The sequence below is a fragment of the Electrona antarctica genome (assembly GCF_951216825.1).
Source record: "Electrona antarctica genome assembly, chromosome: 21".
In the NCBI taxonomy this organism is placed as follows: Eukaryota; Metazoa; Chordata; class Actinopteri; order Myctophiformes; family Myctophidae; genus Electrona; species Electrona antarctica.
The window spans coordinates 41,206,721-41,222,348 of record NC_136802.1 but is presented as its reverse complement, the minus strand read 5'-3'; the positions used below and the strand labels follow the sequence as shown (position 1 = coordinate 41,222,348).

Here is a 15,628-nt window from a genome sequence, read left to right as displayed (position 1 = left end):
ACACAGATGGAAATTAGCTTCTGGCTAACATTTACATGGATGTGAAAACTGATGTGTTGATTTAATGAGCATTGTCCCTGTCAAAGAAATAAATACATGTGTTCACACTTGTTATTTTATATTTTTAAGTGCAACAGTGAAAACACCACATTATAGGTAAACAGTGCTCTTATTTTACACTCCACATTCCAGAAGACAGAGCGCTCTTGGCCATGCACGTTCAGGTGTTTAGACAGATATCTCGTGTTGTGTTTATAGACGGTTAATTGTCTATAACATTCGACGAATCAGACCCTTCCTCACCCAGGAGTCAGCCCAGCTCCTTATCCAGACATCAGTCATGTCAAAACTTGACTACTGTAACTCCCTCCTTACTGGCCTACCGGCATGCGCACTTAAAGCCTCTCCAATTGTGTGTGTGTGTGTGTGTGTGTGTGTGTGTGTGTGTGCGCGCGCGCGTGCGTGCGTTGTGAGGACATTTGGACCTCACAATTTTAAAACTACAAACAACTACAAAACAAAACGACAATGATGGATTTCCACACGTCCTTTATTTCATTTACAAATCATCTCATGTATTGTAGATCTAATTTCAACACATCACAACTCCTCAGCATCAGTGTGGATGTATTGTAGATCTAATTTCAACACAACACAACTCCTCAGCATCAGTGTGGATGTATTGTAGATCTAATTTCAACACAACACAACTCCTCAGCATCAGTGTGGATGTATTGTAGATCTAATTTCAACACATCACAACTCCTCAGCATCAGTGTGGATGTATTGTAGATCTAATTTCAACACAACACAACTCCTCAGCATCAGTGTGGATGTATTGTAGATCTAATTTCAACACAACACAACTCCTCAGCATCAGTGTGGATGTATTGTAGATCTAATTTCAACACAACACAACTCCTCAGCATCAGTGTGGATGTATTGTAGATCTAATTTCATACAGCATGGAACACGAACACAACACAACTCCTCAGCATCAGTGTGGATGTATTGTAGATCTAATTTCATACAGCATGGAACACGAACACAACACAACTCCTCAGCATCAGTGTGGATGTAGTGTAGATCTAATTTCATACAGCATGGAACACGAACACAACACAACTCCTCAGCATCAGTGTGGATGGGCCTGTCACAATTCTTACATCAATTATAATCGCCTAATCACAATTATTTGAGATAATCGCAATTGTTTTTGCATGATCTTCAATCGTTTCCATGTTGAAAAATGACCATAATTCTTTTCTTTTTTTAAAATCAAAAATAGAAGAAATAGCTGATCTAAATTATTAAATGTGTTAGTGATTTGTTTGTTTAGGTTACGTGTCATATCTGCCCTGTGCAATTTGTGATTACGAACAGAAATACAAATTGTAACGCTCCCATGTTCAATGCAAAAAACAAACACAATTCAATCGTTAATCGCAATTATTTGCGTGGAAATTAAATCGTCAACTTAAGTTTATAATCGTGCACAGTGTGTGGATTAGGACGGAATAACGTTAGCATCATCATCGACTAGCCATTAATTAACGTAATTAATTTAAAATAGATACATGTGTAAATAATATATTAGTGGCTTTTCTTTTTCAATCAACCCTGAGTATACATATAATTGAGCCCAACCAACTCTTCTGATTGGCCCGAGAAGTCAGCCATTATTTGACTTTTCTTTTTTTAAGTCCTAGGGCTCTGGTGACTACAATGTGAAGAGTAGGCTCACATTCACAACAGCACTTTGACGTGTGCTTTAACGGCTTCTGACCTTAGAGTATATATGAATAGAGACGGCACCCGGAGGAAACCCTGAGGCGCAATGGACATAGTGGCCGAATTTGGTATTGCAGCGTGGGCCAAACACATGAACGCGCTGGTCCGTTGACTATCATTGCGCACGTTCATGATGACACGTGAACGCGGTTTCAGTGCAATGGCAGCGCGTTCATGTGTTTGGCCCAATCAATCCCAGAATGCACTCTGTTCCTACAAGGAAGGAGGAGTGAAATCGCCTCATGCGCTTTTGAGCAACTTAATGCAAGTGGATGGGAGGAGAACTCAGGTGACGTCTCTATTCATATATACTCTAAGCTTCAGACAGACGTAAGGCTTTCACAACATCTTCAAGTACAGAAGCTCGTTGAAGGAATACAGTACTGCAAAGTCCGTATGAGGGACTGTAGTAGCTTTAAAGTGCACCGTTATAGAGTATACTGAAGTCCTGATGTCACTCGCTCATCCCCTGGGGTCGCGGAAGTCATTTCTCTATATGGAGAATAACATTGGGTCATCTTAGAATCGTCATCGCGGTCCAAAAGTAAACACAATTGTCCCGGTGCTATTGTCAGGGAGGTATCATTTTACGATAGTCACTCTATTTGATACAATCTATTTGTGGCAAATACAATAACTCTGCCTCAGTAACATTAGTGATTCCTTGCTGTTGGAACACAGTTCTTATTTGACGCAATATTAAAAAAACACAACCCGTGTCCCAGTCAGGTAAATTACGTCAGACTTCAGTGCTCATGAATCACAAACAAGTTAATATGGTCCTTCTAAAAACTCCCTCTCTCTTATACGGATTGGATGATGACACAAGACGCGGTGACCTCCATTCCACACACACTTTTCACGCACACAAAGTTTCAACATTTACAGTGTCATAATAATTGACACACATCTGGAATGAACCCACATTCCAGTTTGGACTCGACTTCAACTAGCCTGCTCTGCTTTCCCTCTGCAAGCTAACAGACGGCATCCTGGGAACGGATGAAACCAAAGGCCGATTACTAGTAAACACACTGGCAAAACATGGCCTGGCCCAGTGGTGGAAGGTAACTAATTACATTTACCTAAGTACTGTACGGTATATGTACTTTTATAATTACTTGAGTATTTCCCATTTCAATTACTTCTACTCCACTACATCTCGGATCCAAATGTTGTATTATTACAAAGCATACATTAACCACTTCTTGTATACATTTGAAAATAGCCGATCTACAAGGAGAACAACTTGTAGATCTGTTATGTTTTTTAACATTTGAAAACCTGAAATGGGACATTCTGCACAATAAGTAGGCTACTTTCTACTTTTGGTAGGCTACTTTAAGTATATTTTGATACCAATACTTCTGTACTTTTTACTCAAGCACATTTTGAATTCCACACTTTTACTCATAAGAGTATTTCTATATTGCAGTATTGATACTTTTACTTAACCTATTTTGGGCGGGAATCCCTTTTTTATACTTGAGCTTGTAGATCTGCTATTTTTGTAAAATCGTGAAAATGTGCCTCAAATCTTTGAATATATATTCTTTCAGAGTTTCAGTTTTTTAACTAAAATCTTTGTTTCTGGGGGTGGGTCCCTGGAACAACATATTCTGTGAGATAGGCCTATCGTCGCTATAGAGTGTACCTCTGCATGTAGCAAACAGAAAATACGTGGGTTGCAGAATCATTCACCAGTTCCAGTTTTGTCACTCCTACTTTCACATTTGACGTTACGCTACAGTTTCACTTCCGCAAAAAAACGATTGAAGTGCAGATCTATAGTCAGGAAGTCCCCCCCCCCTCCCCCCCTCCCCCTGACGATGTGACACACACACACAAAAAACACACACACTGTTATCATTATCATCGACACAATATGTCTCCAAAACCACCCTTATGGCTTTTGTACATTAAAAGCTTTGCTACTGCATTATGTTAAAACACACACAGACGGAATTGTTAAAAATACTAAAGCAGCAGCTTGTGGCCCTGAACAAACCGTCTAATGAAAAGTAAAGCAGCAAATCATTGTACTGCTCAGTGCATCATAGTAGAGACAGCATCATTGTACTGCTCAGTGCATCATAGTAGAGACAGCATCATCTATTAAGAACACAATAAAAACACGTTGAACCATTATTACTATCCGTTGTGTGCTTTAGAAAGGATCGCGTGTGAAAAAGTTAGGAAAGCAAAGCGACCGTGGCTTCTTAAAGTGACAGGACACACCGCAGAATACGGAGAGCTCATTTGGAGTCAAGAGTGTGCACTTCATTTAGAGTGTGTGCACTTATAGAGAGTGCACTTAAGAGAGTACAGCAATGGATCCTACGGGTCCTTTTGTGCACCCTCTTAAGTTAAACGAACCCTCCGGATTGGTGCAGTTAGTGCGCGTGTTTGTGCACGAGGCTTTTACAGTAACAGTACAGTAAGTACCTTAACTGACAAGCCGGTCGGAGCTATTTATGTCACGTCAACTACTAGGCTGCCCCATTTCCTGCTGGCGAGGTTTCATGAGAAAGAAAGGGGAAGTGCGTGTGCGTGTGTGTGTGTGTGTGTGTGTGTGTGTCATAAGACTTCATCGTACGACCGCATCTGTCGGTCTAACCGAAAACGACTCCATGTTGAAAAGCAGTCATTTTGGGCTACACGGCAAGGCCCAAGTTCCACCTCAAACAAAGTCGGGCAGAAAACCTCGCATCTCCAGATTTCAACTTTCTTATGCCGTACAACAAGAAGAAGAGTGACGCACAATGGCAGTGAAGCACAGCCGATCTACAAGCTCACACCGCGTCTCGTGGGTTTTGTTTGTTTGTTGTTTGTTGATCTGCCATTTTCACTATGTATTTTTTGATACAATAATAATTAAAGAATTAAAGAGGAAACAGTGCGGACATACAAGGTGTCCAACCATCGATATGAAATAAGGATTAAAAAAGAAAGATTTGAAAAAAGCTAACAGCCAAGAAACCTTTTAAGATTTGTCTGTGTCAGAGTGAGAGAGAGACGGACAGAGAGAGAGAGAGAGAGAGAGACACACAGAGCGAGAGAGAGAGAGAGAGAGAGAGAGAGAGAGAGAGAGAGAGAGAGAGAGAGAGAGGGAGAAAGAGAGAGAGAGAGAGAGAGACAGAGACAGAGAGTCAGGCAAGCGATAATAACATGACTCAAACCACAGACCGGCAAAACTGCCACTTTCCTCCATAAGGTTACATACTGTACACCACACGGTGACATTTGAGTCACGTTGCATTAATATCATTACAGGGGGCATAACATGTGTGTCTTTTCTCTGCAGGGTGTAATACCTAACAAACAACATGTCCCTTGTGTCGACTTACGTACCCATGAGGGAAAGGACACCGCTATTATTCTCCACCTGTGTTGATCTACAAGCTCACAATGCCTCGCGTTGGGGTGGGGGTCCCTTTTGGGGAGTCCCCAGTTCACATAGGATCCCCGGTTCAAATATGATTATGTTGGGGGGTCCCCAGTTCAAAAATGTTTATTTTGAGGGCTCCCTAGATCAAATATGATTATGTTGGGGGGTCCCCAGTTCAAAAATGTTTATTTTGGGGGCTCCCTAGATCAAATATGATTATGTTGGGGAGTCCCCGGTTCAAATATGAATATTTATTTTATTTCTATTAATTTTTTCAGGTCATGGCCTGAAATGGTTGAGAACCATTGTGTTCGTAACAGCAGCCATGTTTGGAAATAGCAGGAAAGCGTAACTCCCAAGAGGAAGTGAAGTGGACTCTGTCCCATTATAGCCGCTTGGAAAGCGGACAGAACGCCCTGCGGTGAACTTCCCAAAATATAATCCTTTCATCTCTTCCTCCTTGTCCTCAATTCCCTCGCAGTACGAAGGGAACGTCTGCAGGGGAGGGCTCGGGGGGGGGGGGGGGGGGGGGGGGGAGGGCTCGGGGGGGGGGGGGGGGGGAGGGCTCGGGGGAACAGCAGTGGTGGAAACAAAGTACTAAAGGTTTTGACTTTGCTTTACTAATAGTCCGGAATTCAACATTTACTTGAGTAAAAGTACAAAAGCATTGGCTTCAAAATGTACTTACGGTACCAAAAGTAAAAGTGCTAATTGTGCAGAATGTCCCATTTAAGGTTTTCAAATGTGTAACAGTCTTTTGAAAATAGCAGCTCTACAAGCTCACAATGTGTCGCACCGCGACACATTGTGACCTTGTAGATTTGGATATTGGATATGCAGCAGCGCATTCTGTTCCAGCTTCATCCAGTAGATGTCTGCTCAGGTGCTCACATGGATCGCTCGGGGTCGGGGGGGAGCAGTTAGGGCTTACGTTTATTGCTCATGAACACTTCGACACATAGCCTGGGGACTCGAACCCGCAACCTTCTGGTTTCCCATGCATGCGTCCTCATTCAGCTATTTGACCACCCACAGGGTCCTTGGCCAGGTACAGGACAGGACAGGTCAAAGGGCATGCCGAGGAGGTCAAAGGTCATTCGGTGCCGACTGACAGACAGACAGAGAGTCAGTCAGAGGTCAGACACTCAGCGAGTCACTTTGATTGATTCATTTACAAACACACAAGTTGTGTGTTTGTAAATGAATCAATAAATAAATAATCCGACCCACCGTTTCATTAGAGGATGTTCAGGTGGGGGTGAAGAGGCCGGAGGTCAAGAGGTCAACACAATTATACTGTCAGTCTTTTGGGTTTTATTAACCCATTCTGGACGGGAACCCTTTTTGGTGCATTATGTTATAGCAGAACCGCAAGCGGTGGCGTGCTACGAGCTTGTAGGTCTGCTATTTGTATATATGTGTGTGCGCGCGCGTATGTGTGTCAAGACATTTTATAAGCAACTACACACACCTGTTGCAAGGTCCCCTTTTGGTGTTTTAAACGTTTACTGGGGACCCCCTGGAAATCCCACAAGGGCCCCTGGGGGTCACCGGACCCCGAATTGAGAAGCACTGGCATGCATTCTAAGCATTTATGCTCAGTTAGCTTTTATAAATGTCACTTTAAACGTGAAAACAGACTGCGCTGCTGTCTAGTCGCGTGCAAACCATTGTGATGTTGCATTACCTACGTTTACTGGTGACCCCCTGGAAATCCCCCAAGGGCCCCTGGGGGTCACCGGACCCCGAATTGAGAAGCACTGGCATGCATTCTAAGCATTTATAGCAGTGTACAACAGTTCCTCCTATCCTATCTTCCTCCTAACACACTGTACAACAGTTCCACCTATCCTAGCTTCCTCCTAACACACTGTACAACAGTTCCTCCTATCCTATTTCAACCTGTCTAGAGCAGCGGTTCCCAAACCCTATTGGCCGTGCACCCCCTGTTACCTCCTGACCTAGCTGACGCACCCCCTGTTACCTCCTGACCTAGCTGACGCACCCCCTGTTACCTCCTGACCTAGCTGACGCACCCCCTGTTACCTCCTGACCTAGCTGACGCACCCCCTGTTACCTCCTGACCTAGCTGACGCACCCCCTGTTACCTCCTGACCTAGCTGACGCACCCCCTGTTACCTCCTGACCTAGCTGACGCACCCCCTGTTACCTCCTGACCTAGCTGACGCACCCCCCGTTACCTCCTGACCTAGCTGACGCACCCCCCCGACATGGAAATATAAATTGCATATTGCTATATAGAGACATACATTTCCTATTTATCCACATATGCACATATATGAACCTGAATATGGCATTTATATGCAGCATGGGCTATATTCTGCATATACTTGCCATATTATTGGCATAATATGTTATTGTTAGTATATTTTCGTATATTTTCCTTCACAGGGGTCTGTGGATTATTACCTTATTTTCCTAATATAGCATGAAATGAGTTGCGATTACAGGCAATTAAGTCCTTCTTTATTCAATCAAGGCATATCCCATAGTTACATCCGGTTACAAGCATCAAGCATCAATTCCATACAGCATTTTGAGGCCTTCGATCTCCTTCCAGGCAGAGAGCCTGGTGTGGCTACCAGTTTCCCTCAATTCCAACTGTGTGTGTGTGTGTGTGTGTGTGTGTGTGTGTGTGTGTGTCAGGAAGTCAAAGACCCCCACCTGTGACAGGCACTATAATAAAATGCATAGAGACAAACGGTTAACCTCCTATCATAAAGATTGGCTCCTCTGTCACTTATCAAACAGGAAGGCCAAAGCCCCATGTGGTCTATTTTGAGCAATAACAGATGTTCAAACAAACCCTAAAGATAATATCAGATCACAGATCACTTCCCAAGAATTATCTGAGAAGTCAAATGGTAAACCCTACAATTTGGAAGGACCGTCTCTCAGCCATAGATTGGCTTCCTGCTTGTGGAACAATTGATATGCAAATAGGCTTCAGTTTAAGGCACTTTGGTGAGACAATGGAGTGAGACCAGGGATAAATACAGAGTTAAAGTTGTACAATTATGACTAACCATGTCATTATGAATATGCTATATGATTCATAATTCACCACAAAACCATAGCACCACCATTAGCCTTTTCATGTCGCGCACCCCCTAGAAGGCGGCCGCGCACCACACGGGGTGCGCGCACCACACGGGGTGCCCGCACCACACGGGGTGCGCGCACCACACGGGGTGCCCGCACCACACGGGGTGCCCGCACCACACGGGGTGCGCGCACCACACGGGGTGCGCGCACCACACGGGGTGCGCGCACCACACGGGGTGCGCGCACCACACGGGGTGCGCGCACCACACGGGGTGCGCGCACCACACGGGGTGCGCGCACCACACGGGGTGCACGCACCACACGGGGTGCACGCACCACAGTTTAGGAACCACTGGTCTGGAGCAAGTGACCACTATATCCTGTGTGACCCCATTAAGATTGATATTCCAATTATAACATTTCTATCACCTCTTTTCTTTTCAAAATCTTTTTATGCAGGTTTTTGTAACAGTAGCCCAATTTCTATCACCTCTAATCCTCCCGACACTAAAACATAATCGTCATTACGTCACCATCGGAAAACCAATTAACCAATTACACTCTGGCATTGGGACCTTTAATCCACATCTTTATTACGTCATCATTGAGAGCTAGTCATCATTGAGAGCTAGCATATGACGCCAGTTACACCCTGACGTCATATGCTGGGACGGTGCATACGCATCAAAAGTAACCACAGTATACCACTAATCAACTTACAAATTACATATACATATAGGCATTTCCTGTAATCCACTCGACAGAGTGCAGTTCTAGTTATCATTAGGTTCCCAAGTTGCATCGTTCCCAAGTAGGCCGGTGGCCGACTGCGACGGGCACGTACAGGTCTAGTCCTACTATAAATGTGCCACGTCTCTGCGTGCGTGCGTACGTGCGTGTGTGTGTGCGGTTGTAATGCACGTAACTCGAGAACCGTTTGACCCACCGACTTCAAATTCGACAGACATGTTCCACACCCCCACAGGGAGTGCAGTGCCTGGTATCGAGTCGGTCGGACCCACGCTTCTCCAGAACCACCACAAAAGGCTCTGCTCAGGCTCTGCCAGTGGGCCTAATCCTTTCACCTGTGCAATTTCCAGCCTCTGCCTCAGCCAATTGAGGCTCAACCAATCAGGCTCTGCCAGTCGGCCCAATTGATTGCCAAGCACACTTTTCAGTCTTCACACACACAGGCACATACATAGATCTCCATGTGGGACACCGGCTGACAGTAAAAACGGGTGCTATGGCAACGTATATTATTAGGTTTCCAAGCTGCATCGTTCCCAAGTAGCCCGGTGGCCGACTGCGACGGGCACATACAGGTCTAGTGCTACTTAAAGAAGAATGAAAATGTAGCCTTATGTTGTTAATGGTACCCCAACTTTCAATGTTTTATATGTTATTTGGATGACCCTAAGATTCATAAAAGACCTTGAACAATTACTATTGCTAATTGTTTTGTTCAAACCTTAGATTGAGTGGCCTATTACATGGATTCACTGGCCTTAGAACGCCTCGGGATCCTCCAGGACGAAGATACTAATGTTGCTCTGGATAGGGAAGTCTGGAGCTCTCTGGTGGAGCTGTTGTCCTCGCGACCCAACTATACGGATAAGCGGTTGAAGATGACTGGATGGATGGATTTTTATGTTTTCAGACAGATATAATTAAGAACATAAACTTGCATTTGGCGAAACCAAACAAGCAAGCAAAAAACAAAATTACCAGCTCAAAAAATGTCCAACAATGAACAAATGGACCAATTCTAATAACGTCTACACCCACCCTTCTTGTGCTCCATGAAAACAGAACCCGGGTTTAAAAGATAAACTGGTAACAACCCCCCCCCCCCCCTATAAAGTCCTTCAGTCATTCACAATCTCTTTTCTTTTTTTTAATGTTTTTTTGTGGCTTTCGCCTTTATTTTATATTTTTTATGGAGGGACAGACAGTAGGCTGACAGGAAATGGGGAGAGAGATGGGGGGGGAAGACATGCAGTAAAGGCCATCGGGATCGGGAGTCGAACCCGCGGCACACTGCCAGACTGGATTACCAGCCAAGGTGCCTGGACCATTGAGCCATGGCCCAGTTTCACGATCTCTTTTAATGAGCACATTTTCAATCACATATAGATTTATGAAAGGACATAAACATTGACTGCTGGCAATATCGGCCGATCAACGATGTATGGCCGATGTATAAATGGGTGCATCCCTAACTATTAGGCCTAATGCATGTTCTGTCGACAGCGCGGCGCGAACTGGAAGTCTACAAGTTCACTTGGATCATTTTTGTTTCCATTGTGAGCTTGTAGATCTGACTTGTGAACGTGTGATCTCTAAAGTCAGCACCACTGTCTTAATTAAACATGTAATGTTGTCGTTAGTAGGAATAAACCTGTGAACCCATTTGGTACAAAATAAGAATGACTCAGTCATTGGATGAGCTGCCAGCTGCAACAAGCTCTCGTTTATAAACATCTATAATCAGCGTGCCGCAGTTCACACATTCAAGACACCTGTGTTTAAAAGCCGCTCCAGCCTCCAATTGCATCTCCAATGGCAGCCCAATGGTTTGACCAACCATTTCTGTTTGATGGGGGAGGGGGGCAGAACACATCCATCAAAGCTGTGTTCAGACACAAGACAGGTGTCTTGAATGTGTGAATGCAGCCCAGTAAGGGCATATGTCGACCCCGCCCTGCTCCCCTCCGCCCCACCCCCTCCTGGTGCTGCGGCCATCTTGGTTCCTAAACAAAATGTAAAAACAATTGGAGCGGGGCGGGGCCGAGAAAGGCCCTCATTCTCCATTAACAACGTCGACGGGAACTACGACGGGATCCCGTTGGTGGGCGGAGCCGGTCTGATGGAGGAGGAGGAGGAGTCCTGGCGGGAGGAGGAGGAGGAGTCCTAGCGGGAGGAGGAGGAGGAGTCCTGGCGGGAAGTCCGGCGTGGCGTCGGGGGTGGGGCTTCCACCAGAGCATCCACCGTCTGGGCCAATCGACAAAGACCCTCTTCCTCTAGGATGAGCTGGGCGGGGCACAGCGCCTCCTGGTGGGGCGGAGGAGTCAGACGTCATGTGACATGCAGAGGAAACGGGACGTCGTGCAGCACAGACACACACTTCAACCCCATATGGTTGAGCGCCTCAGGGCGCCATACTAGAGATGCACAATATCATCGTTAGCATATCGAAATCGGTCTCAAAACAATCCAGATTATGCTTTTTTCTCGTGATTATATATACTAGCCCTTACCCGTTGTGAGATAGTTTGACCTGCATTAGTCTACGGACCCCCATTTGATGGCATTTCTATCTCTGGGGGACCCGCAATTTATATTGTAAAACCAATGTTAATTTAACTCTGAGTGTACAAATGGAACCAAATGGACCTCATTTGGTTCCATTTGTACACTCTCAGAGTTACAGACCCATAAGGGTCCATTTGGTTCCAAACTATCATTTATCTGGGGAGCCCCTGGAACTCCCTCAAGGACCCCTGGGGGTCCCCGGACCGCACTTTAGGAACCACTGGTTTGTAGGGTTGTATAGGGTCCGAGGCCACCAGGGGGGTCCCGGACCTGATGTTGGGGACAACCATGTATACATTAAGAGCATGCAGAGACCATCACCATGGCAACCACAGCAGCATGAAGGTGACGACAGACAGGGAGAAGCCAGTGTTGATTTTTTGTCGACTAAAACACTGCCAAAAACTAAATATAACCTACAGTTGGGTGCCACCGATATTGTCCCTTATCATTTGACCCATTTAGGCCTGACCTCAAAACTTAAAAAAATCCTTCTAAATCCTCCAGTTTTCTGAAATAAATATTTTCACGATTTTTCAAAAATAGCAGACCTACAAGCTCGTAGCGCGCCACTCGGTGGCGCGCTATGAGCTTGTAGATCTGCTATTTTTCAATAGCTAAAATTATAACAATGTTTAAAACACCAAAAGGGGTTCCCGCCCAAAATGGGTTAACTGTCCTTTTGCGCAGATCACGCAAACCTCAGCAAAAAGAAAAGGACAATATCGATGGCCTCCAACTGTAAGCTAAGATGACTACAATTAATATGACTAAATATACTGACAGCAAATACAAAAAGTCTCCAAGTCTTAGGACCGGTTCATACGTCCTATTTTACCGCTGTAGTGCCTAAATGATTTCGGCTCGTCAGAAATTCTCAGTAGCACCGAAGAGCCGACTTTAGGACGGTCCCCCCCCCCCCCCCCCCCCCCCCCCCCCGAACCTCAAATGACGTCACATTGTCGGCTCTACAGAGCCCAACCCACTTTTATTCGGCTCTAAAATAGGAGTATGAATCGGCCCTTACACCACATGTGTTCATGTGAAACCCAGCCAATAACAGAGAGAATCTGGGGGTGGGTCTGTGGGTGTGTCTAACAGAGGTACCTCTGGGTTCTGATAAATGTCACTTTGAGACTGAGGAAGAAAGATATGGGACCCCACTGTATATTGTTTTGCAAAAAGGGTGAAGTGTCCCTCCACAAGCTCGAAACGCGTTGGCCTACAGAGCTTGTGAGATCTGCCGCGTTCAAATTTGAAATCCTGAAAACTAACAGAGTGTACGCATAGAGCTACAGGTCGCGTTGGAAACTATAGCTCTGGTCCAGTTGACTCCTAATGCCATGATGGACCAGAGCTAGTTCAAAAATCAAAACCACATATCTAAAGTAAACTACTAAGTACAGTTACTGATGTGCCATTTGAGAACTGCACATGTTCTGCCATTGGCAATTCAGTAGATTGTTGATAGCCTATATGCTAATTATCCCATTCTGGACGGGAACCCCTTTTGGTGTTTTAACTAAGCATTATGTTATACTTTAGCTAAAATAGCAGATCTACTGTCTATTGATCTATTGTAGGTCTGCTATTTTTGAAAAATCGTGAAAATGTGGCACAAATATTTGAATATAATAATATTCTTTCAGAAGACTTTTTATTTATTTCGACGTCAAAACCTATATGGGTTATATTCAGATTCCCTGAATAGATAGTTCCTCTGCTGGACACTTTTCAAATTTCAGTAGCAAAACAGTACAATTAGCATTAGGCTAATCACTCAGTGAATAAAACCTGCAGGGAAGAGATGCATTTTCAGAAAACCTTCAGGAATGTTTCAGGAAAGCGTGCAGAGTTGGAATGGCACACCTGTAGCTAGTTAGTGAAATCAAAAGAAGCCAATCTTACCAATAGCTTTCTTCACACATGGGTTCATAAACGTGGAAAAAGGGCTGTTTGTAAAAACAAAAGCACGAGAGAGGGAGACAGAGAGAGCCATGGGGAGACACAACAAGCGCAGAGCAGGGGGAGCACAGCTGGCGGAGGCTGCTTGGACAACAATAAACGTTAAGTGCACAGTCAAGCGTAAAAGGCATTGTGTGTAACCTTTCCCTTCGGCACCCCCATAACAAAATAAAAACGCACATTTTACCCATCATATCATTTCCCTCTGTACCAGCAGCACTGGAGGAGTGTGGTCAATGCTTAAAAAAAAAAAAAAAAAAAGCACGCATGTTGTGGTGTTGTTTACCTCTCAGAAACATGGCTCTACTGTCTATTTTGATAGACCAAAAAAACACCCGTATGAACTGACCGGTGCAACTATACTATATATTTAATTGTAAGTTATAATTTTAATGTTATAGTTCACACGGAGCACTATCTCAGTGTGAATGGGCTTGTAGGCTGCTCAACAGGGCCACAGAACAAAAGGGCAAAGTTGCATACTATACATTTTATGTACAAACACGTAAGAAAAACAGACTAAAGAACTCATTTGTACATAAGTCTGTCTTGCTTCTAAACCAAAATCGCTAAACCAGTGGATATGTTCTCGTTTCCTGATTGTTTCTGTGATTTTTGTCCTGTAATGTCTACCATTCTGTAATGTACGTCTATGGCTTGTCTGTTTCTTGAACGGTGACGTCATGGACGCAAAGCAAATTTCAGTGTAAGCTGACAATAAAGTTGTATCGTATCTTATCGCATCGTATCGTAAACACACAGATCACATAAACACAGTCTACGGTCAAACATCCTTTTTTTAATAATTTCTTTACAGCAAGAGAGAGAGAGAGAGAGAGAGAGAGAGAAAAAACATTACATATAGATCTGTATAAACTCCGGAATTCTCATTCTCATTAAATACATCGGGTATCGTATAAATATTACAAAATACAAACAGTATTTGTGTGCTGCGAACATCGGTCAAGAATATAAGCCAGTGGTTTGTGGTGTAGTAGTGTGTGTTTTAAAAAAATAATAAAACTCTTTTGATTTAAAACGTTTACAAAGTTTAATTTTCGTTTGTGAGACAGAGTTCAGGGGTTCTCTCTACGCGACGGCATAGCTGTGGAAATCCCACATTAAATTAAAATATTAAATGTAATCCAATCAAGAAACGATCTTAGTTGGGATATCAATTTTTTTTTTTTTTTAACCAATCGATTGGCTCTTCTGGGCGACATTAGTTGGCTCTCTTACGGGTTCTGAAACCTTCTAGAAGCCGCTATAAGTTCTGTGACTACAGATAACCTCGCTCGCAAGAACCGGGCCTTAAAAGTCACGTGCTTTTTGAGTTTTTGGAGGGGGGGGGTTATATAAAAAAAATAGAAGCCCGTTTAAAAGAAGACATGACAACGTGAGAATAAAGCAGTGCTCTGGGCGGTTTCCGAGGTCTGGTTCCGACTTGTAAATGCTGGGTTTATACGTTGTTTTTGCGAGGCAGCATCGCACGACGGATTTAGATTAGATTAGTATGATAGATACGTTGGTGTGGAGCAGCGTTGCATGACCGGAGTGTTATATGAGCGCATATACAGGACACCGTTGACCACCGTAATAAATTGATATTAACCCATTTAGGCCTGACCTCAAACATTTAAAAAAATCTTCTAAATCCTCCAGACCTACAAGCTCGTAGCGCGCCACTCGGGCCTCATGTTTCTGTATCAGTGGTTCTCAATATTTCATGTCAAGGACGCCCAAAAATATATGTAATTGGCCACGGACCCCCCCCCCCCATCTGAAAATATGTTGTTTCAGGGATGGAAGGGAAGCAAAGATTTGAGTTAAAAACTGTTCGCTCTGAAAGAATATATATTCAAAGATTTTGGGCCACATTTTCACGATTTTTAGAAAATAGCAGACCTAAAAGCTCGTAGCGCGGCACTCGGTGCCGCGCTATGAGCTTGTAGATCTGCTATTTTCCAATAGCTAAAGTATAACATAGTGCTTAAAACACCAACAGGGGTTCCCGCCCCAAAATGGGTTAAACACTTTTAATCATTAATTTAAATTTAAGCCGTTGAAAAATAGCAGATCTACAACAAAGCCCCCAGAACGGGC

The 15,628-nt window shown here is 44.1% G+C and overlaps 1 long non-coding RNA gene across 1 annotated transcript; it reads right to left on the bottom strand.

Annotated features, from left to right (window-relative positions):
• Positions 1-532: 532 nt before the first annotated feature.
• LOC306914655 lies at positions 533-1,326 on the bottom strand. The gene is made up of 2 exons (XR_013788720.1): positions 1,117-1,326; positions 533-606 (listed from the first exon to the last, which is right to left on the bottom strand). It is a non-coding gene; the product is annotated as an uncharacterized lncRNA (long non-coding RNA).
• Between the last annotated feature and the right edge of the window lie 14,302 nt (positions 1,327-15,628).